Here is a 22,109-nt window from a genome sequence, read left to right as displayed (position 1 = left end):
GTTCTCCATTTTTTTGACTTGTAAAATAGGGACATAATTGGAAAATGCCATGGATACCCCCACTCTCAACTTAAACTAGTGACTAAACTAAGATTTGTTTACGGCAATGGTATTGCTGTTGTGATTAATTGTGTAGTTTTGGGTACTGGTAGTTAGGAGTACGGCAAACACCTTATTTATTTTCTAGGAGACAGACTGAGTCAGTTAGGGTGGTGAAAGGGAAAGAGCCAGGGAGAGAGACTTCAGAGGACAGTGTCACAGCCACGGCAGGACCAAGTGTCACCCTTGTTGCCAGCAGCACCAGTATAGGGGACAGTGGCACAGCATTGTCCAGTTACCACAGTGATGGCACAAAACCATATCAGCCACACCCACAATTTATAGAACTGCAAACTCTTGCCAACAGAGTGTTGACGTTTCAAGAGAGATGGTTTCGCAATTTCCCCTGGCTACATTATAATCCATCAATAAAAGGAGTGTTGTGTTTTCACTGTAGCCAAGGGTTTTCAAGCCAGCCATCTTTTGGCCAAAGAGCTGATGCTGCCTTCATTAGTGCAGGATTTAGGAACTGGAGAAAAGGCATTGAAAAATTCACAGCACATCAAAATTGCCAAACCCACCGCCACTTTGTAACTGTAACAGCACACCAGCTAAATCCAATCAGTGTCCAGTTATGTCCAGCGCGTGGGGTAAACAGCTGGATGACGCAAGGCATTGCTTGATGAAAATTGTTAGTTCGGTGCGGCATGTAGTAAGACAGGGACAAGCCTTTAGAGGCCACACGGATGACAGTGGGAATTTATACCAGATTTTGAAACTTAGGGCAGAAGAGGATGATCCCATTTTACTGAAGTGGTTAACAGAGCGTACCACAATGTACACAGGCCCCAAAGCACAGAATGAAATTCTGAACATCATGGCCAATAGTCATTCGAGGCATTGCAGCTGAGATTAGGTCTCTTCCGATTGTACAATTTTCATTAATTGTTGATGGTACTCAAGATGTCTCTGGTGCTGAACAGGAGAATGTCTGTCAGCATTATGTTGACCATGACCTTGTCCCTCACAAGGAGTTTATTGGGCTATACAGGGTGTCGGAGACAACAGGCGAGGGCATTGCGAAAGTGCCAACTGATGTGTTGTTGAGGAAACCCGCAAACATATGCTCGGTTCAGTAGTGTGTATAGCAGTGGTTCTCAACCTTTTTGGGGTACTGGAACCCCTACATATTTTGAGGCAAGGCAGGCAAGGTTTTGAGCGGTCCTCAGGGACCTCCACCCCCTCTATATTATATGTAAACTTACTGGAAACCTTGTGGTACTGACTACATTCATTACACTTTTTTATTTCACGGACCCCTTGCAATTAGTCCATGGACCCCTGTTTGAGAACCCATGGTGTAATTGATAGTTGTTCTTTTGTTTAGTAGTTTTTAGTACACTTACAAATGATTTATTTCATGTTATTTTATTTAAAATTGCATACTTTGTGCGACATACTTGTCCATAGCTGCTGTTTGAAGAGTTGAGACACTGACTGAAGGATATTTTGGTTGATTTATTTGGGTTTTTCATTGAAGTAGTTATTTTGCTTTTAGAACTGTACTTATTTTAAGCTTTTTGTTCTTGTAAAGATATTGTATTAGACTCAGGCCAGGTGGACATATTTAATGACTATATAAATGTATCAGAAAAAGTCAAATTAAAAGGTCAATTCAATACGGAGACCAACTTTGTGATGGTTCTCAATGGAGATTCTTTTAGATGTGATCACACCATGTTCATTGTATTTATGAAAACTACACCCATACAGTGTACAGTACCATTGTCACCTACTGACCTTTCTTGATGTTGCTGGTTGTAAGTACGAATACCTGCATACATACTGGACTGGTAAGGAGCACTGCTATAACTATTATTAGTAGTAGAATTATAATGATTTAAACATTTGAACAAGTTGCGAAAACCCTTCAGTTAACTACTGTACCTATCAATTATCCAGTTGTAGGAATTATGGTTCCTCAATATACATTTAACAACGTATGCTATGTGTTACAGCACTACTTTTGGTGTCCCCCTCAGGAATTGCTCTTGAGAAAATTTTATGTAATTGTCCCCTCCAAGGTTGATCTCAGATTTTCGCCCCTGGTTATAAGAGCTGTCATTGTTTTGACAAATGATTTATATTTAAACTGGAATACTGACAAGGGGAGCTGTTTTGAAGCCACTGGGCCTCCATCTTGGCACTCCCCCACCGTTATTTTTTATTTATTTAGAAGCCATGCATTTATTCATGTCTATATTTGTTTTTGCCACGCTTATTCTATTAAAAAAACCTTAATGCATACTTCTGCATAATATTATGTGAGCTAAACATAAACAATTTTAAATATAAAAATATAAAAAATACAATTTTTCCTTGAAGTATAATTTTTGGAAAGTTATAATGTCACTGTACCCACTACAACAACAAAATATTTAAATACATGTAAATGTGTCCTTGAATCATTTAATTGAAATACTGTAGAATTCCATTAATTCCTATGGAGGACTGCTTCTTCTGGGGAGTTCCAATATGGCAGATCATTGGCAACAAAACCTGACCATTAAATAGCCTCATCAATCTAGGGTTTATAGACAGGTTGGTTGTTTAACAACAAAACCAACATGTCCACAACTATGGAGCAGAAAACAGACAGGGTTGGCTTAGATTTTTTGACAACATATATTTAGTCTCCAAATGTTTATTGAAAACATAAACACATTTGCACACAGAGCACTTATTGTGTCCGAAATACATTGTTACAGTTGTTGGTTAAATATCTAGCCAATTTGAGTCATATTAGCATTGATATGAAATCAGTCAAACACCTTAAAACAAGACATGGTATCAAGAACAAGATAAAAATGTGCTGAAATTAGCCACCTATGATTCCCCACATGGCAGCTTCTTGTTATTGCTGCCAGCTATCTGACCATTCAGAATCACAACAAAGCACGGCTTCTGCCCCTATCGATGGGCGCGCATCATTTTCATGACGTTGTCAGCTAACCCGTCTCTATACCTCATTGGTTTTGACAGGCAATCAAATCTAGATTTATTTTCAAAATTGTATTTGTTTACTTGGATCCCCATTAGCTTTTGCAGAAGCAGCAGCTACGCTTACTGTGGTCCAGAAAAAAACCAAAACATGACAACTAACAAAACACTGATACACTTATAGACAAGGACAGTCACACAAATGCTATAAGTCATTACTGAGGAAAACTATCCACGGCAGCAGCAACAGGATGAGATGACACACCCCTCAGCTGTTTTTATCTTTACATTTTGGATATATCTTTTCATTCATTTTTCATCTTAAATGCAGTCAGTGTCGTTATTTTGTTGTCTCAGAACTAATTATCTGCTGTCTGCCTCTTCTGCCTCTGGCTATTATTGAGGTATGAGTTTTCTTCTGAGTTCGTAGGTGGAGAATGATCAAATATAAGAGGGAAAGAGCCCAGTTATAGTGTATGCAAATTACTATGGAATAACATTAGCATGCAAAACTGCTAAGAATCCCATGATGAGAAAAGCTAAGTAATCCCACACTTTTGATTGGTGGGTTAAATATAATCTTATCTTGTCAGCACTAATCACACTGTTTCTATTACCATAATCACACACTGGGCTCGAAGTAATCTGGAGTCTTTTTATGGTACTGTACACTGAATATGCAGACAGGTAAAGACAGCTGTGTGACTGCTTGATTATCTGCGAGGAGCCAAGAACGGCAGAGAGCTGACAGGTTGTCCAACAATGCCTGTTGCTGTTGTCAAGGGTGTCGATCTCTGTATTTTCCTCTCTCTATATCTCCATCAGTCACGATTCACAGAGCATCTTACTCTGTTCTATTCTAGATCGCCTCAAACTGCCTGCCTACGTCACAACTCCATTTTTAAATCCATTCGTCTCTTCTGCCCCAATGTCACTAATCTGTCAAGTAAATGGGCAAGCAATTTTATTTGCCTGTGCAGATGATATGGTGTCCATTATAGTCTATCTGTTGCTTGTCAAGTTACCATTCTTGGCTCTATGTAACGGCTGTCTTTCGGTGAGTTAGTAGACCAAGGCGCAGCGGGTGATGAATACATAATGCTTTATTGCAAGACGAAGAACAGACACGAAATACACTTGACTAATTTACAAAATAACAAAACGAACTAGACAGACCTAAACTACGAACTTACATGAAACGAAGAACACATGAACATGAACAGGAACGACCGAACGAACGAGACGAGACAGTACCGTGTGGTGTAATAAACACAGACACAGCGACAATCACCCACAAACAAACAGTGAGAACAACCTACCTTAATATGACTCTCAATTAGAGGAAAACGCAAAACACCTACCTCTAATTAAGAGCCATACCAGGCAACCCAAAACCAACATAGAAACAGAAAACATAGACTGCTCACCCAAAACTCACGCCCTGACCATCACACACATACCAAACAACAGAAAACAGGTCAGGAACGTGACACTCTAAGAGTTCTCCTTTAAAGTTTCAAGTTCTTATACAGTTTCAGTCTATTTCTAGTCATGTTAATGATCTGTTATAATAGGACACGACTACCGTAAAACATTTTCTATTTTCTTTTTAAAATCACAAACACCCCCAGACTTAAGCTTATCCACGTTTTGCCCCGGTGAAATAGAAGATATAGTGAAAATTATAATATCTGATTTGTTGCTCTCTTCAGCAGAATCATCTCTACAAAAATACTTTACTGAGTGTGAGCACACACTGATTCAGTGTTCTCATTCAATAGTAGCCTTTGTTTGTGTCATCGAAGCCCCCAAGAAGCCCAGTTAATATCTTCCTCTGACACTTTCATGTGCATGGATTTACTTAATTTTTTTTTTCACCTTTATTTAACCAGGTAGGCTAGTTGAAAACAAGTTCTCATTTACAACTGCGACCTGGCCAAGATAAAGCAAAGCAGTGCGACACAAACAACACAGAGTTACACATGGAATAAACAAACATACAGTCAATAATACAATAGAAAAGTCTATATACAGCGTGTGCAAATGAGGTAGGATAAGGGAGGTAAGGCAATAAATAGGCCATAGTGGAGAAATAATTACAATATAGCAATTACACACTGGAGTGATAGATGTGCCGAAGTTGAGTGTGCCAGTAGAGATACTGGGGTGTAAAGGAGCAAAAATAAATAAAATAAATAACAGTATGGGGATGAGGTAGTTGGATGGTGTCACGATCGTCTTTAGGAGAGAATGAGGACCAAGGCGCAGCGCGTGGAAAGTACATCTTCTTTTTATTTAAAGAAGGAAAAAACAAAACAACAAACAAAACAGACGACCGTGAAGCTATCAAACATAAGTGCTGACACAAAACACTTCAACATAGACACAGACACAGGAGACAACCACCCACAACGAACACTGTGAAACAACCTACCTTAATATGACTCTCAATTAGAGGAAACGCCAAACACCTGCCTCTAATTGAGAGCTATACCAGGCAACCCTAAACCAACATAGAAACAGAAAACATAGAATGCCCACCCAAACTCACGTCCTGACCAACTAACACATACAAAAAACTAACAGAAATAGGTCAGGAACGTGACATAACCCCCCCCTCAAGGTGCGAACTCCGGGCGCACCAGCACAAAGTTAAGGGGAGGGTCTGGGTGGGCATCTGACCACGGGGGTGGCTCAGGCTCTGGACGAGGTCCCCACCCCACCATAGTCAATCCTAGCTTACCTCTCCCTCTCAGAATGACCACCCTCCTATTCCACCCACCTAATATAAGAGGCAGCACCGTGACAAGGGGCAGCACCGGGATATAGAAATAGCTCAAGACAGAGAGGTAGGTCAGGATAGAGAGGTAGCTCAGGATAGAGGGGCAACTCCGGACTGAAAGGCAGCTCCGGACAGAGAGACAGCTCTGGACTGAGGGGCAGTTCTGGATTAATGGCCGCTCTGGGCTGAGGGGCAGCTCATGACTGGCTGACGGCTCTGGACGCTCATGGCTGGCTGACGGCTCTGGACGCTCATGGCTGGCTGACGGCTCTGGACGCTCATGGCTGGCTGACGGCTCTGGACGCTCATGGCTGGCTGACGGCTCTGGACGCTCATGGCTGGCTGACGGCTCTGGACGCTCATGGCTGGCTGACGGCTCTGGACGCTCATGGCTGGCTGACGGCTCTGGACGCTCATGGCTGGCTGGCGGCTCTGGACGCTCATGGCTGGTTGGCGGCTCTGGCAGATCCTGTCTGGTTGGCGGCTCTGGCAGATCCTGTCTGGTTGGCGGCTCTGGCAGATCCTGTCTGGTTGGCGGCTCTGGCAGATCCTGTCTGGTTGGCGGCTCTGGCAGATCCTGACTGACGAATGGCTCTAGCGGCTCCTGACTGACTAACGGCTCTGACGGCTCGGGACAGACGGGCGGCTCTAATGGCTCGGGACAGACGGATGGCTCAGACGGCGCTGGGGAGACGGATGGCTCAGACGGCGCTGGGGAGACGGATGGCTCAGACGGCGCTGGGGAGATGGATGGCTCAGATGTCGCTGAGGAGACGGATGGCTAAGACGGCGCTGAGGAGACGGATGGCTCAGATGGCGCTGAGGAGACGGATGGCTCAGATGGCGCTGCGGAGACGGATGGCTCAGACTGATCCTGTCTAGCGGAAGGCTTTGGCTGCTCCTGTCTGGTGGAAGGCTCTAGCGGCTCCTGTCTGGCGGAAGGCTCTAGCGGCTCCAGTCTGGCGGAAGGCTCTGCAGGCTCATGGCAGACGGGCGGCTTTGCAGGCTCATGGCAGACGGGCGGCTTTGAAGGCTCAATACAGACGAGCAGTTCATGCGGCGCTTGGCAGACGGACAGTTCGGGCGCCGTTGGGCAGACGGCAGACTCTGGCCGGCTGAGACGCACTGTAGGCCTGGTGCGTGGTGCCGGAACTGGAGGCACCGGACTGGAGACACGCACTTCAAGCCTAGTGCGGGGAGCAGGGACCGGGCACACTGGACTCTCAAAGCGTACTATTTGCCTGGTGCGTGGTACCGGCACTTGTGGCACCGGGCTGAGTGCACGCACATCAGGACGAGTACGGGGAGAAGGAACAGTGTGTACAGGGCTCTGGAGACGCACAGGTGGCTTAGTGCGTGGTGCCGGAACTGGAGGCACTGGGCTGGAGACACGCACCATAGGAAGAGTGCGTGGAGGAGGAACAGGGCTCTGAAAACGCACTGGAAGCCTGGTGCGTGGTGTAGGCACTGGTGGTACTGGGCTGAGGCGGGGAGGTAGCGCCGGAAATACCTGACCGTGCAAGCGTACTGGCTCCCTTGAGCATTGAGCCTGCCCAACCTTACCTGGTTGAATGCTCCCTGTCGCCCGCCCAGTGCAGGGAGGTGGAATAACCCGCACCGGGCTATGTAGGCGAACCGGGAACACCATGCGTAAAGCTGGTGCCATGTATGCCGGCCCAAGGAGACGTACTGGTGGCCAGATATGTAGAGCCGGCTTCATGGCACTTGGCTCAATGCTCAATCTAGCCCTACCAGTGCGGGGCTATGCACACGTACAGGAGACACCGTGCGCTCTACTGCATAACACGGTGTCTGCCCGTACTCCCGCTCTCCACGGTTAGCCTGGGAAGTGGGCACAGGTCTCCTACCTGCCCTTGGCCCACTACCTCTTAGCCCCCCCCAATACATTTTTGGGTAGTACTCACGGGCTTTTCGGGCTTCCGTGCTAGACGCGTCGCTTGGTCGTAGATTGGTGGGGAATTCTGTCACGATCGTCTTTAGGAGAGAATGAGGCCCAAGGCGCAGCGCGTGGAAAGTACATCTTCTTTTTATTTAAAGAAGGAAAAAACAAAACAACAAACAAAACAGACGACCGTGAAGCTATCAAACATAAGTGCTGACACAAAACACTTCAACATAGACACAGACACAGGAGACAACCACCCACAACGAACACTGTGAAACAACCTACCTTAATATGACTCTCAATTAGAGGAAACGCCAAACACCTTCCTCTAATTGAGAGTCATATTAAGGTAGGTTGTTTCACAGTGTTCGTTGTGGGTGGTTGTCTCCTGTGTCTGTGTCTATGTTACACCATACGGACTGTTTCGTGCGTTCGTCATTTTGTGTAGTCATTTTTCCTGTTTGTGATTTCTTCGTGTTTCATGTAAGTTCGTGGTCCAGGTCTTTCTACATCGTTTTGTTGTTTTGTAATATATCAAGTGTTCTTCGTGTGTTTAGTTCGTCTTGTAAATAAATCATTATGTATTCACAACCCGCTGCGCCTTGGTCGAATCACTACTCCTCCTCTTCGATTGAAGAGGAGGAGGAACACCGTTACAGATGGGATATTTACAGATGGGCTATGTACAGGTGCAGTGATCTGTGAGCTGCTCTGACAGCTGGTGCTTAAAGTTAGTGAGGGAGATATGAGTCTCCAGCTTCAGTGATTTTTGCAGTTCGTTCCAGTCATTGGCAGCAGAGAACTGGAAGGAAAGGTGGCTAAAGAAAGAATTGGCTTTGGGGATGACCAGTGAAATATACCTTCTGGAGCACTTGCTACGGGTGGGTGCTGCTACGGTGACCAGTGAGTTGAGATAAGGTGGGGCTTTACCTAGCAGAGACTTGTAGATGACCTGGAGCCAGTGGGTTTGGCAACGAATATGAAGCGAGGGCCAGCCAACGAGAGCATACAGGTCGCAGTGGTAGGTAGTATATGGGGCTTTGGAGACAGAACGGATGGGACTGTGATAGACTGCATCCAATTTGCTGAGTAGAGTGTTGGAGGCTATTTTGTAAATTACATTGCCGAAGTCAAGGATCGGTAAGATAGTCCGTTTTACGAGGGTCTGTTTGGCAGCATGAGTGAAGGATGCTTTGTTGCGAAATAGGAAGCCGATTCTAGATTTAATTTTGGATTGGAGATGCTTAATATGAGTCTGGAAGGAGAGTTTACAGTCTAACCAGACACCTAGGTATTTGTAGTTGTCCACATATTCTAAGTCAGAACCGTCCAGAGTAGTGATGCTGGACGGGCGGGCAGGTGTGGGCAGCGATCGGTGGAAGAGCATGCATTTAGTTTTACTAGAATTTAAGAGCAGTTGGAGGCCACGGAAGGAGAGTTGTCTGGCATTGAAGCTTATCTGGAGGTTAGTTAACACAGTGTCCAAAGAAGGGCCAGAAGTATACAGAATGGTGTCGTCTGCATAGAGGTGGATCAGAGAATCTCCAGCAGCAAGAGCAACATCATTGCAGTATACAGAGAAAAGAGTCGACCCGAGAATTGAACCCTGTGGCACCCCCATAGAGACTGCCAGAGGTCCGGACAACAGGCCCTCCGATTTGACACACTGAACTCTGTCTGAGAAGTAGTTGGTGAACCAGGCGAGGCAGTCATTTGAGAAACCAAGGTTGTTGTCTGCCGATAAGAATGCAGTGATTGACAGAGTCGAAAGCCTTGGCCAGGTCAATGAATACAGCTGCACAGTATTGTCTCTTATCGATGACGGTTATGATATCATTTAGGACATTGAGCGTGGCTGAGGTGCACCCATGACCAGCTCGGAAATCAGATTGCATAGCGGAGAAGGTACGGTGAGATTCGAAATGGTCGGTGATCTGTTTGTTTACTTGGTTTTCGAAGACCTTAGAAAGGCAGGGTAGGATAGATATAGGTCTGCAGCAGTTTGGGTCTAGAGTGTCTCCCCCTTTGAAGAGTGGGATGACCGCGGCAGCTTTCCAATCTATGGGGATCTCAGACGATACAAAAGAGGGGTTGAACAGGCTTGTAATAGGGGTTGCAACAATTTTGGCAGATAATTTTAGAAAGAGAGGGTCCAGATTGTCTAGCCCGGCTGATTTGTAGGGGTCCAGATTTTGCAGGTCTTTCAGAACATCAGCCATCTGGATTTTGGTGAAGGAGAAATGGGGGAGGCTTGAGCAAGTTGCTGTGGGGAGTGCAGGGCTGTTGACTGGGGTAGGGGTTGCCAGGTGGAAAGCATAGCCAGCCGTAGAAAAATGCTTATTGAAGACGGCAGAGGTTTATTTGGAGGGCAGGTTGGTTAGGATGATATCTATGAGGATGCCCGTGTTTACGGATTTGGGGTTGTACCTGGTAGGTTCATTGATCATTTGTGTTTGAGGGCATCAAGCTTAGATTGTAGGATGGCTGGGGTGTTAAGCATGTCCCAGTCCCTAATGAACTTGAGAGGCTGACATTTTGTCGGACATCCATGCAGCTTATTTCTTGACCATTGCAAAACAAATCGTTTATTAATCCTTTATTAATCCTTACTTCCACATTTATAAATGTTAGTAACCTAGTTATTCACACATTTATAAACAACTTTTAAAGTATTTAATAATCATTCATAAGATACTTCATAAGATGTTTAATATATGTCCTTATAAACCATTTACTAATCATTAGTTAAGTATTTTTGTGTGGCCTCATCTAAAGTGTGGGCTATTTATACTTTATAGACATTTTAAAACTGTTTTGGACAACCAATGTATTTCTTACTAAAAGATGGACATGCCATTGGTAGACATTCCAGCATGGTGATCTTAAACATAAACTGTATATGACATGAGTTTTATGATATGGAAATGTGAAGTGCACATTTGGTCTCACGGGTGTTTGGCTTGTATGACATTAAAGCGTTATTTATTATAATCCTTAACGTCTCATCTTTCAAAATACATTGAGTCCTTTTAATTTACAGCATTTCTCTCACTCAGACAACAAAAAAAAATGCAAAAGTTGCCCAATTAGTGGGAGGGATGGGGCAACTTCTTGTCACATGCAGTGCTCAAGTTCAGAAAGGCTGTAGTGTGTTGGGTGAGGGAGCTGAACACTGTGGGATATGTAGCACTACCCAGTTTGCTTGCTAGCTTGTTAGCACCCACATGAGGGTGAGGATAGCGTTTCTAGGCAAGTGTCACTTGTATAGTGTAAATGAGACAGCTCTGTGAAGCGCAGAGCCTGAGATCTGATGTCATTTATAGCATGTTACACTTATCAGGACCCAAATCTGCCATTTTCAAGCCAGATAAGGGTAGGAGTGCAAAGGTCTACACAACAAGCACACAATACCGAGGATGTTTAAGAAAATTGCAATGTGTAACTTCTTGGGCGACCGACCAAATTCACATACAAATGTGAGTTATAGATCTGTCATTCTCATTGATGATTTATAGATCTGTCATTCTCATTGTAAGCAAGTCTAAGAAGTGGAAGATGTGTTCTATGTATGCTATTTCTATGCATCCCATTCTTAAATGTAGTTTTTGCTTTTACTTTTGGTTTTGTACACCAGCTTCAAACAGCTGAAAACACAACATTTTAGATTATTGAAAAGATATTTCACAGCGGATTAGTACAGATGGTACAATGATTGTCTTCATTGCTTGTTTTGTCACATAAACTGAAATTATGCGAAATATCCTAATTTTAGCGACCAGGCAATGTCAGAGCAATTTTTGCATATTGCACCTAAGAAAACATATTGATCATTTTATTCCAAAACAATCACTGTTGTAATAGTGTGATGTGTAACATCAGACACTATGCTGAGTAAAAGTTTTTAGTCCGAAAGTGCTAACATAAGCGTTTCCTGGCAATGAATGTTCTACCTATGTGGATTGCAGTCACTCCTTAGAGCAGTCTAATATTGGTTAACACAGAACTAAAATCTTGCGTAATGTGGGCAACCAGGTGATTAAATTCAGCTCCATATGTGTTTGCGAAGTTTCCCCACCCTTGCAACTCTCAGACAATTATTAAAGTGCTACCAGGTTATTCTTTCTAACAGATATTAATAAGTGTATGAGACGTGTCTGTACAGTTGAAGTCGGAAGTTTACATACACTTAGGTTGGAGTCATTAAAACTTGTTTTTCAATCACTCCACAAATTTCTTGTTAACAAACTATAGTTTTGGTAAGTCGGTTAGGACATCTACTTTGTGCATAACACAAGTAATTTTTCCAACAATTGTTTACAGACAGATTATTCACTGTATCACAATTCCAGTGGGTCAGAAGTTTACATACACTAAGTTTTCTGTGCCTTTAAACAGCTTGGAACATTCCAGAAAATGATATCATGGCTTTAGAAGCTTCTTACAGGCTAATTGACATAATTTGAGTCAATTGGAGGTGTACCTGTAGATGTATTTCAAGGCCTACCTTCAAACTCAGTGCCTCTTTGCTTGACATCATGGGAAAATCAAAAGATATCAGGTAGGTACCACATTCATCTGTACAAACAACAGTAAGCAAGTATAAACACCATGGGACCACGCAGCCGTCAACTGCTCATGAAGGAGACGCGTTCTGTCTCCTAGAGATGATTATACTTTGGTGCGAAAAGTGCAAATCAATCCCAGAACAACAGCAAAGGACCTTGTGAAGATGCTGGAGGAAACAGGCACAAAAGTATCTATATCCACAGTAAAACGAGTCCTATATCGACATAACCTGAAAGGCCGTTCAGCAAGGAAGAAACCACTGCTCCAAAACCGCCATAAAAAAGCCAGACTGCGGTTTGCAACTGCACATGGTGACAAAGATTGTACTTTTTGGAGAAACGTCCTCTGGTCTGATGAAACAAAAATAGAACTGTTTGGCCATAATGACCATCGTTATGTTTGGAGGAAAAAGGGGAGGCTTGCAAGCCATAGAACACCATTCCAACCGTGAAGCACAGGTGTGACAGCATCATGTTGTGGGGGTGCTTTGCTGCAAGAGAGACTGGTGCACTTCACAAAATAGATGGCATCATGAGGGAGGACAATTATGTGGATATATTGAAGCAACATCTCAAGACATCAGTCAGGAAGTTAAAGCTTGGTCGCAAATGGGTCTTCCAAATGGACAATATCTCCAAGCATACTTCCAAAGTTGCAGCAAAATGGCTTAAGGACAACAAAGTCAAGGTATTGGAGTGGCCATCACAAAGCATTGTCCTCAATCCCATAGAATATTTGTGGGCAGAACTGAAAAAGCATGTGCGAGCAAGGAGGCCTACAAACCTGACTCAGTTACACCAGCTCTGTCAGGAGAAATGGGCCAAAATTCGAAAGCTTGTGGAAGGCTACCCAAAACATTTGACCCAAGTTAAACAATTTAAAAGCAATGCTACCAAATACTAAGTGAGTGCATGTAAACTTCTGACCCACTGGGAATGTGATGAAAGCTGGAATAAATAATTCTCTCTACTATTATTCTGACATTTCACATTCTTAAAATAGAGTGGTGATCCTAACTGACCTAAAACAGGGAATTTTTACTTGGATTAAATGTCAGAAAATGTGAAAAACTGCGTTTAAATGTATTTGGCTAAGGTGTATATAAACATCCGACTTCAACTGTATATGTGTGTGAACGTGTGGGTGGGTGGGTGTATGTGTGTTTTGGTTCGTTGTGAAGCTGCACATTTTGAGTCCATTTAGACCATGTGTAAAGGAATAATGTATTGATGAATTATTTTCCAGTATTTGATTTACTTTCGATTTTGATTGATATATAAGGGGAAGGGAAACAGGTGTTAACCATTTATGTTGAAGTAAGTGGTTTTCCTTTGTTAGTCTGTAGTGATCTGTTTTACCTACTGTACGTACTGATGTTCTAACTTTGACCTGTATAGCTGCCAGTATCAAATGTCAGCTGTTGAATGTTATCATTAAAGCTTGACGCCAGACTGACCGGCACACTCATAATGTATCTGTGACACTATGCGATTCTGTATCAGCTGATGTTGTGACTTCCTGCGAGCCTCTCGGGCTGGTGTTTACAGGACATAAGGTGCTGTGTGATTATTCTATAAGTGCCTTCTCAGACATTTTCTCTGCTTCTGTGCTGGAGGTGAAACTTGTGTTAGACCAGATTTACTTTATCTGTGACTGCTCTTCTCTTTTATTCACCTTTAAAATCTCCATGTGACCTCTTCCTCTTACCACTCACCATTAAGAAACACTTAACACTCCATCACTAATGATGCTCATTCAGAGAGAACAACTTGTTTCCCTGCTGAGAGAGGCTTTTCTTTCAGAGAGGAAAGGTTGGTTTGACTAAATGGCAGCAGGGAAGTGGGAGTATTTGTTTAGTTTTTGAGTTTCTTGAGGAGTCACATAAGAGGCAGAGTTGCATGCTGTTGCTGTTGAGCAAAGAGGAGATTCAAGGATTCTGCGTGTCAAAGTCGGCATTGCTCAGTATATTTTATTTTATTTTATTAGGATCTCTTTTAGTCTTCATTTGGACTAATCTTCCAAGAGTCCTTCAACATTAAAATATAATTTACACAGGGAGCTTTGCAAAGAACATATTCGGCCCAAACTTAATGTACTAAAACTGGGAGTGCAATGCAACCTCATGCCCAGTACACATAACTCTAGCTACATACTGTTTAGCACATGAGGATGTGTGAAACTTACTCATCAGCCTGAAGTGTCCCCACTTGTGCCAGTAAATAGGTAGCTTTTTGCGTGGCTCCGACTGGTAAGACGCTTCAGGAGAGTGGTCACGTGTGCTAGCAAGGCAGAGGTCCTGAATTCATGCCAGATATGGGCTGAATCGTGAGGAGATGGTACTCGCTAAGCAAGCAGCGTGACGTCCTTTACATATGCCACTCAAAATAATGTAATCTTGATTAATGGCCTTAGCAGGCACTTTCATCCATAGTGACGTATAAGTACAGGGACTGCATACAAAATAGGATTATATGTTCTTTGCAAAGCTCCCTGTGTTACTTTGTCCAACAAAGACCCTAGATTTGTGATTCCTTTGGGTGCAGCCTGTCAAAGGACACATCTTGTTCCAATGGCAATGTCTGGAGAGAGAACAGTGTACCTTAGCAGTCATGCTGCTATTTAATCAACTACAGTTCACTACTCTGACCGTGGGGAAAACAATCCTAACCTGAAATATACATGGCATTTTACTTACATTGTCATTTTTTCCATGACTGAAAATAGAATGGAGAGCTACAGTACAGTGGGATTTCAGGCATTGCGACAGGGTCATAGCTCTCCACTTCTACTACTCCAACTCATCCTTGTCTTCTAATGTGTTCTATTACAGAATTGCAAAGCAGTTTTGTCTGTCTGAGAGGATGGCACAATTTGTCCATGTTCTCAGCTGGGGACAATAAAAGGCCACTCTAAAATGTGCAGTTTTGTCACACAACACAATGCCCCAGATGTCTCAAGTTTTGAGGGAATGTGCAATTGGCATGCTGACTACAGGAACGTCCACCAGGGCTGTTGGCAGAGAATAGAATGTTAATTTCTCTACCATAAGCTGCCTACAACATCATTTTAGAGAATCTGGTAGTACGTCCAACCGGCCTCACAACAGCGGACCAGCGTCGTGTGGGTGAGCGGTTTACTGATGTCAATGTTGTGAACAGAGTGTCCCAGGGTGGCGGTGGGGTTACGGTATGGGCAGGCATAAGCTATGGAGAACGAACACAATTGCGTTTTATCGATGGCAATTTGAACGCACAGTGATGCCTGAGGCCCATTGTCGTGCCATTCATCTACCTCCATCACCTCATGTTTCAGCATGATAATGAACGCCCCCACGCCGCAAGGATCTGTACACAACTCCTGGAAGCTGAAAATGTTCCAGTTGTTCCATGGCCTGCATTCTCACCACACGTCACCCATTGAGCATGTTTGGGATGCTCTGGATCGACGTGTACGACAGCATGTTCCAGTTCCTGCCAATATCCAGCAACTTCACACAGCCATTAAAGAGTAGCTGGATAACATTCCACCGGCCACAATCAACAAACTGATCACCTCAATGCGAAGGAGATGTGTTGCACTGCATGAGGCAAATGGTGGTCACACGCCCCTAGCTGATCCACGCCCCTAGCTTTTTTAAAGGTATTTGTGACCAACAGATGCATATCTGTATTCCCAGTCATGTGAAATCCACAGATTAGGGCATTATGAATTTATCTCAATTGACTGATTTCCTTAAATGAACTGTAACTCAGTAAAATCTTTGAAATTCTTGCATGTTGCATTTATAATAAGAAGCAGGCCAACTCAAGAGCATCTGAAATTGATTGAAACAAATAGACTGTAAAGGAACATGCCCAACTAATGACCAAACTATATATGATCTAATGTCATCTCATATTTCAAGACTCTCAGTTTGATGTAATAGAACATTTTGAAATGTTTCACCTTCAGACCTGGCTGAAAATCACTGGAGAAGCAGCAAAGATTATTGATCACAGAGCTCATTATATTAGGCTTGCTTGCTCATTCCTCTCCTGTATCTCTAGCACTCACCCCCTAATCCTTATTCCATGTTGCTCTGCTTAGTCACCTCACATCATGTGGACGTTCTTATGACTTATCATGACACCTCAATTGTGAAACATCTGGCAGCACTTAGAGGGATCTCTCTCTTGGGTTCTCAGTTCAACCTTATGGACACAAGCAGAGCTCAGATACCGATTGTGAGTAAACAGAACTTTCCTTCCCTCTGAGCAGCCAGCAATGTGCAGATAACGGCACAACCAGCAGAACCATTGCTTTGCAGTCATCAGAAGCAGAGGGATAAGAATAAATGCTTTTATCCAGCCCAGCCAATTCACTTCAATTCACTCTGATTGAGAACATGATCTTGGTGGAAGGAGAATATTACTTTCCCCAACGTGACAGCTGGTTGATATATCCATGTGAACATTAGAGGTGTGAATGGATTCATGAGATTAGAAATATTGAAATTGTAAATCAGATTATGTGAAACGTGATTATTTCCGAGTCACGAGCTCAGATCATTTCCCATGTGATGGAAAACCTCTGTGAAAGGAGAAGAGTAGAATTCTGATGCTGTCATTTACTCTGATGGGTCTTCTGCGAACGAACGTCTCTTTTTGAACGTGTCTTTTTGGTGAACATTGAGAACCGAATCTCATTTGTGAAAGAGCTGTTCATTTGACTCTGATTGACATACTGTTACTACTGCTTAAGTTCTAAAAACATTCTCCAACGATTGTAATTCCTCACTCCAGGAACAATAGATAGTGAGGAGAGAGACTTTTTATGGTCCACACACATTTTTACAGTGCGTTATTTTTGTAATGTTTTTGCAAGCCTTCTAATAATTTGGTCAGGTAAAACATGTATTTAACTCACATGTCACGATCTGACATAATGGCAGGCAACTTTGTAGACTTTACATTAGAGATTTGCAATTTTTAAGTACTACTGAACAAAGAGCTGATTGGGAGCCTGTTTGGGAGCCAAATTAACATCTCATTTAGCTGAACGGAGCCAAATGATACGACTCACTGGAAAGAATCGGAATGCCCATCACTGATTTACTCCCTCTGGCTGGTAGAAATAATGCATACAACCTTGTTTGCCATATGTCTTCCTGTGGCAGGTCATCACCTTAGATGGAGCGTTCCATTTGCACATAATTAGCAGATTTCATTTTGACTGGGCCATTCTGTCTCCATGGAGGTCATGCATAGAATGAAAGATATTGTAACGGTTGGACCAAAGCCCAGCGGGGATTGGACCAAAGCCCAGCGTTTGTATATGACATAATGAATTTATTAAATTAAAGACGAAACACGAAGAACACTTGAATAACTTACAAAGTAACAAAACGAACGTAGACAGACCTGAACTAGAGAACTTACATATACACGAAGAACGCACGAACAGGTACAGACTACACAAACGAACGAACAAACGAAACAGTCCCGTGTGGTGAACAGACACAGAAGACAATCACCCACAAACAAACAGTGTGAACAGCCTACCTTTATATGGTTCTCAATCAGAGGAAACGTCAAACACCTGTCCCTGATTGAGAACCATATAAGGCTAATTACCAATGACCTAAACATAGAAACACAAAACATAGAATGCCCACCCCAACTCACGCCCTGACCAACTAAACACATACAAAAATAACAGAAAACAGGTCAGGAACGTGACAGATATGTGGAAAAGGTCTGTCTGACTGTTACGATCAATGAGGAAAAATGTGAGGAGGCAGGCGCAGAGAGCAAAGATATGGGGAAAAAAACACTCTTTAATGTCCAACCAGAAGAACAACTGGTAACGTCAAAACATTGGCGTAAAATCCAACTCGAATACAGTACACACTGGAAAAATAAATCCAGATAGTGGAAAACCCCAATACAACGAACAACCTCGTACAAAAAACAGAAAGACAAGCCCGCACAAACAGAAGCTGGCTAAACGAACTTAAATAGCACCACCCTAACAACCAAACAATGAACAGGTGAAAACAATTAGACAAAACCAAACGAAAAGGAAAAAGGGATCGGTGGCAGCTAGTAGATCGGCGACGACGACCGCCGAGCGCCACTCGAACAGGAAGGGGAGCCACCTTCGGTAATGCTCGTTACACTGACCCTGTCCTAAAGAAATAACTTTAACTAAGATTAGTATGGCTGTCATCTCCTCTGGAATCTTTTGAAGGAAATTCACAGTTAATACTCTTTTCCTAAACTCACAGTTAATTCTCTTTTCCTAAAATGAAGTTATTTGTTCCTCTCAAGTTTTGCTTGGATAGCAGTAATTAGATTTTTCCTAACATTATCCTAGTTATTGCATTCTTAAACATAGGCAAATATTTTGTCACAGGTTCTGTGTGCTCAGAATAGTTGCCAATTTACTTTAGTTCCTCTTGCCAAGTGCGAAGAATTAGCATTTCTACTTGTCTACACAATTATAAACCGAAAGTTTTCATACCCTTTAACTTATTCCAAATGTTTTTGTGTTACAGCTGGCATTCAAAATTGATTAACAGATGGTTTTTTTCCTCGCCCATCGACACACAACACCCCATAATGACAGTGATTTTTTGTTTGTTGTTGAAATATCTAATTTACATACAGTACCAATTTAAAGTTTGGACACACCTACTCATTCCAGGTTTTTAAAAAACTATTTTCTACATTGTAGAATAACACCGAAGACATCAAAACTATGATATAACACACATGGAATCATGTAGTAACCAAAAAAGTGTTAAACAAATCAAAATATATTTTAGATCTTAGATTCTTCAAAGTAGCTACCCTTTGCCAGCTTTGTACACTCTTGCCATTCTCTCAACCAGCTTCACCTGGAATGCTTTTCCAACAGTCTTGAGAGTTCCCACATATCTTGAGCACTTGTTGGCTGCTTTTCCTTCACTCTGCGGTTCAACTCATCCCAAACCATCTCAATTTGTTTGAGGTCAGGTGATTGTGGAGGCCAGGTCATCTGATGCAGCACACGATCACTCTCCTTCTTGGTCAAATAGCCCTTACACAGCGTGGAGGTGTGTTGGATCATTGACCTGTTGAAAAACAAATGATAGTCCCACTAAGCGCAAACCAGATGGGGTGGCGTATCGCTGCAGAATGCTGTGGTAGCCAGTTAAATACATCGACAGTGCCTTGAATTCTAAATAAACACTGACAGTGTCACCAGCAAAGCCCTCCCACACCATTACACCTCCTCTTCCATTCTTCACGGTGGGAACCACACATGTGGAGATCCTCCATTCACCTATTCTGTGTCTCATAAAGACACGTGCATCTCAAATTCTGGACTCGTCAGACCAAAGGACAGATTTCCACTGGTCTAATGTCCATTGCTTGAGTTTATTTGGGCTGCAACTTCTGAGGCTGGTAACTCTAATGAACTTATCCTCTGCAGCAGAGGTAACTCTGGGTCTTCCTTTCCTGTGGCGGTCCTCATGAGTGCCAGTTTCATCATAGAGCTTGATGGTTTTTGCGACTGCACTTGAAAAAACTTTCAAAGTTCTTGAAATTTCCCGGATTGACTGACCTTCATGTCTTAAAGCAGGGGTGTCAAACTCATTCCACGGAGGGCCTAGTGTCTGCAGGTTTTTGGTTTTTCCTTTCAATAAAGCCCTAGACAACCAGGTGTGGGGAGTTCCTAACTAATTAGTGATGTTAATTCATCAATCAAGTACAAGGGAGGAGCGAAAACCCGCAGACACTCGGCCCTCCGTGGAATGAGTTTGACACCTGTGTCTTAAAGTAATGATGGACTGTCATTTCTCTTTGCTTATTTGAGCTGTTCATGCCATAATATGGACTTGGTCTTTTACCAAATAGGGCTATCTTCTGTATACCATCCCTACCTTGACACAACACAACTAATTGGCTCAAATGCATTATGAAGGAAAGAAATTCCACAAATTTACTTTTAACAAGGCACACCTGTTAATTGAAATGCATTCCAGGGGACTACCTCATGAAGCTGGTTGAGAGAATGCCAAGAGTGTGCAAAGCTGTCATCAAGGCAAAGGGTGGCCACTTTGAAGAATCTGAAATATATTTTGATTTATCACTTGTTTGATTACTACATGATTCCATATGTGTTATTTCATAGCTTTGATGTCTTCACTATTATTCTGCAATGTATAAAATACAAAAAAAATTAAGAAAAACCCTTGATTGAGTAGGTGTGTCCAAACTTTTGACTGGAACCAAATGATCTGTTTCTATTCAATCCCTTTTAAATGGCTAGCTGTACTAGATGGGTTATATGGCCTACGGTATAGGTCAAATGTGATCGTCTGCCTATAACCAGCCTGAGTAGACCTATCACTCCATTCCTATTCTATTCAGAGTTTAGAGAAATTAATTGAATTAGAAATGTGCTAATATCAGGCTGGTTAATGAGCTGCTTGTCTGTTGAATTTGGAAGATCCCCCTGCACTCGGCCCCGGCCTACCTACTCAGCCAGTCAGGATCTGCTACTGCGTTGCTGCCATGCATACTGCATAGTTTTGGCTGAATGATACGTGCTAAATAGTATGTCACGATGAGTACATGTATGTAAATTAAGTATGCAGTATGCTGGTATGGGTATTCGGACACATCAGTTTTTTGCGGCTTCATGCTGAGCGTCTCCTCTGTAAAAGAATTAAAATCAATAGTGTGTCAGCTTCTCTCCCTGTCTTAGTGTTTAAAGCAGCAATCTACCACAATGTTTTAACTACATTCTTAGAAAAAAGGGTTCCTGAAGGGTTCTTTGGTTGTCCTCATAGGAGAACCCTTTTTGGTTCCAGCAAGAAACCCTTTTTGGTTCCACGTAGAACCCTTTCGGGTTCTAGATTGCACCTTTCTATCTAAGAGTGTACAGTATTAAAACAACAGGGCTTCTGTTTCTGTGCCATGTTTGTCTTAGTGGTAATTGTACGCCGACATGGAACCTGGCACTGAACACCAACCTGGGTATCCATCACCTGGTATAAAGATGAACATACAGTGGAGACACGACATGGTGTAATTACCAGTGCTTTTTTTTTCAAAAACACTGAATCATCCAACTGCAGACATGAAACCCAGTTGAAAGTGTGCTGTGCTGGCTCCATTTCACCAGGATCTTGTCTGTTGGTGTGCCAAGGTGAAGTGTTCTGATCAGTTTCACTATAATAGCTTGTATAACAGCCTGAACCTGGAACCTGATATATACGAACCTGACACAGAGCACTAGAAACCAAGGTTGATGCAATACAACCCAAACAAAACAGTACATTCCCATGGAAATATGCTTATACAATGTTAACTAGATGTGTGTACTGACGAAGTTCCTGTTCCAACTGAAGTGACACACTAACTGTAAAGCCTATGGAAAAATCTTTAGTTTAGACCTACCAAATAACTACAAATCATGTTTCCAGCCACCTAACATTGCACTAAATGCAGCTGCTCTTTCTCGGAACTCATAACTTGTTTCTCATTCATTCCAGAGAATGGGAAGGGCTCCACACCGTGGTTTTACAAGGTACTACAACATATTTATTCCCTATAAAGGATTTAACATTTCAACGTTTGAATCTCACAACTCTGTGATTAGGCTGTAGGTGTATGAGGTATGGGGGCCTGACTAAGTTGATCAGCTACATTTGTTTATTTGATTATTTAACTTGTATTTATAGAGGGTGGATCACCATTAAGACCAGGTTCTCATTTGCAGGGGAGCACTGTGAACATGAACGCACAATAAATAATATCTATACAATAAATATAACAAGATCAATCA

Source organism: Salvelinus fontinalis, chromosome 21 (genome assembly GCF_029448725.1).
Source record: "Salvelinus fontinalis isolate EN_2023a chromosome 21, ASM2944872v1, whole genome shotgun sequence".
Lineage (NCBI taxonomy): Eukaryota > Metazoa > Chordata > Actinopteri > Salmoniformes > Salmonidae > Salvelinus > Salvelinus fontinalis.
Note: the sequence above shows the minus strand (reverse complement) of the source record.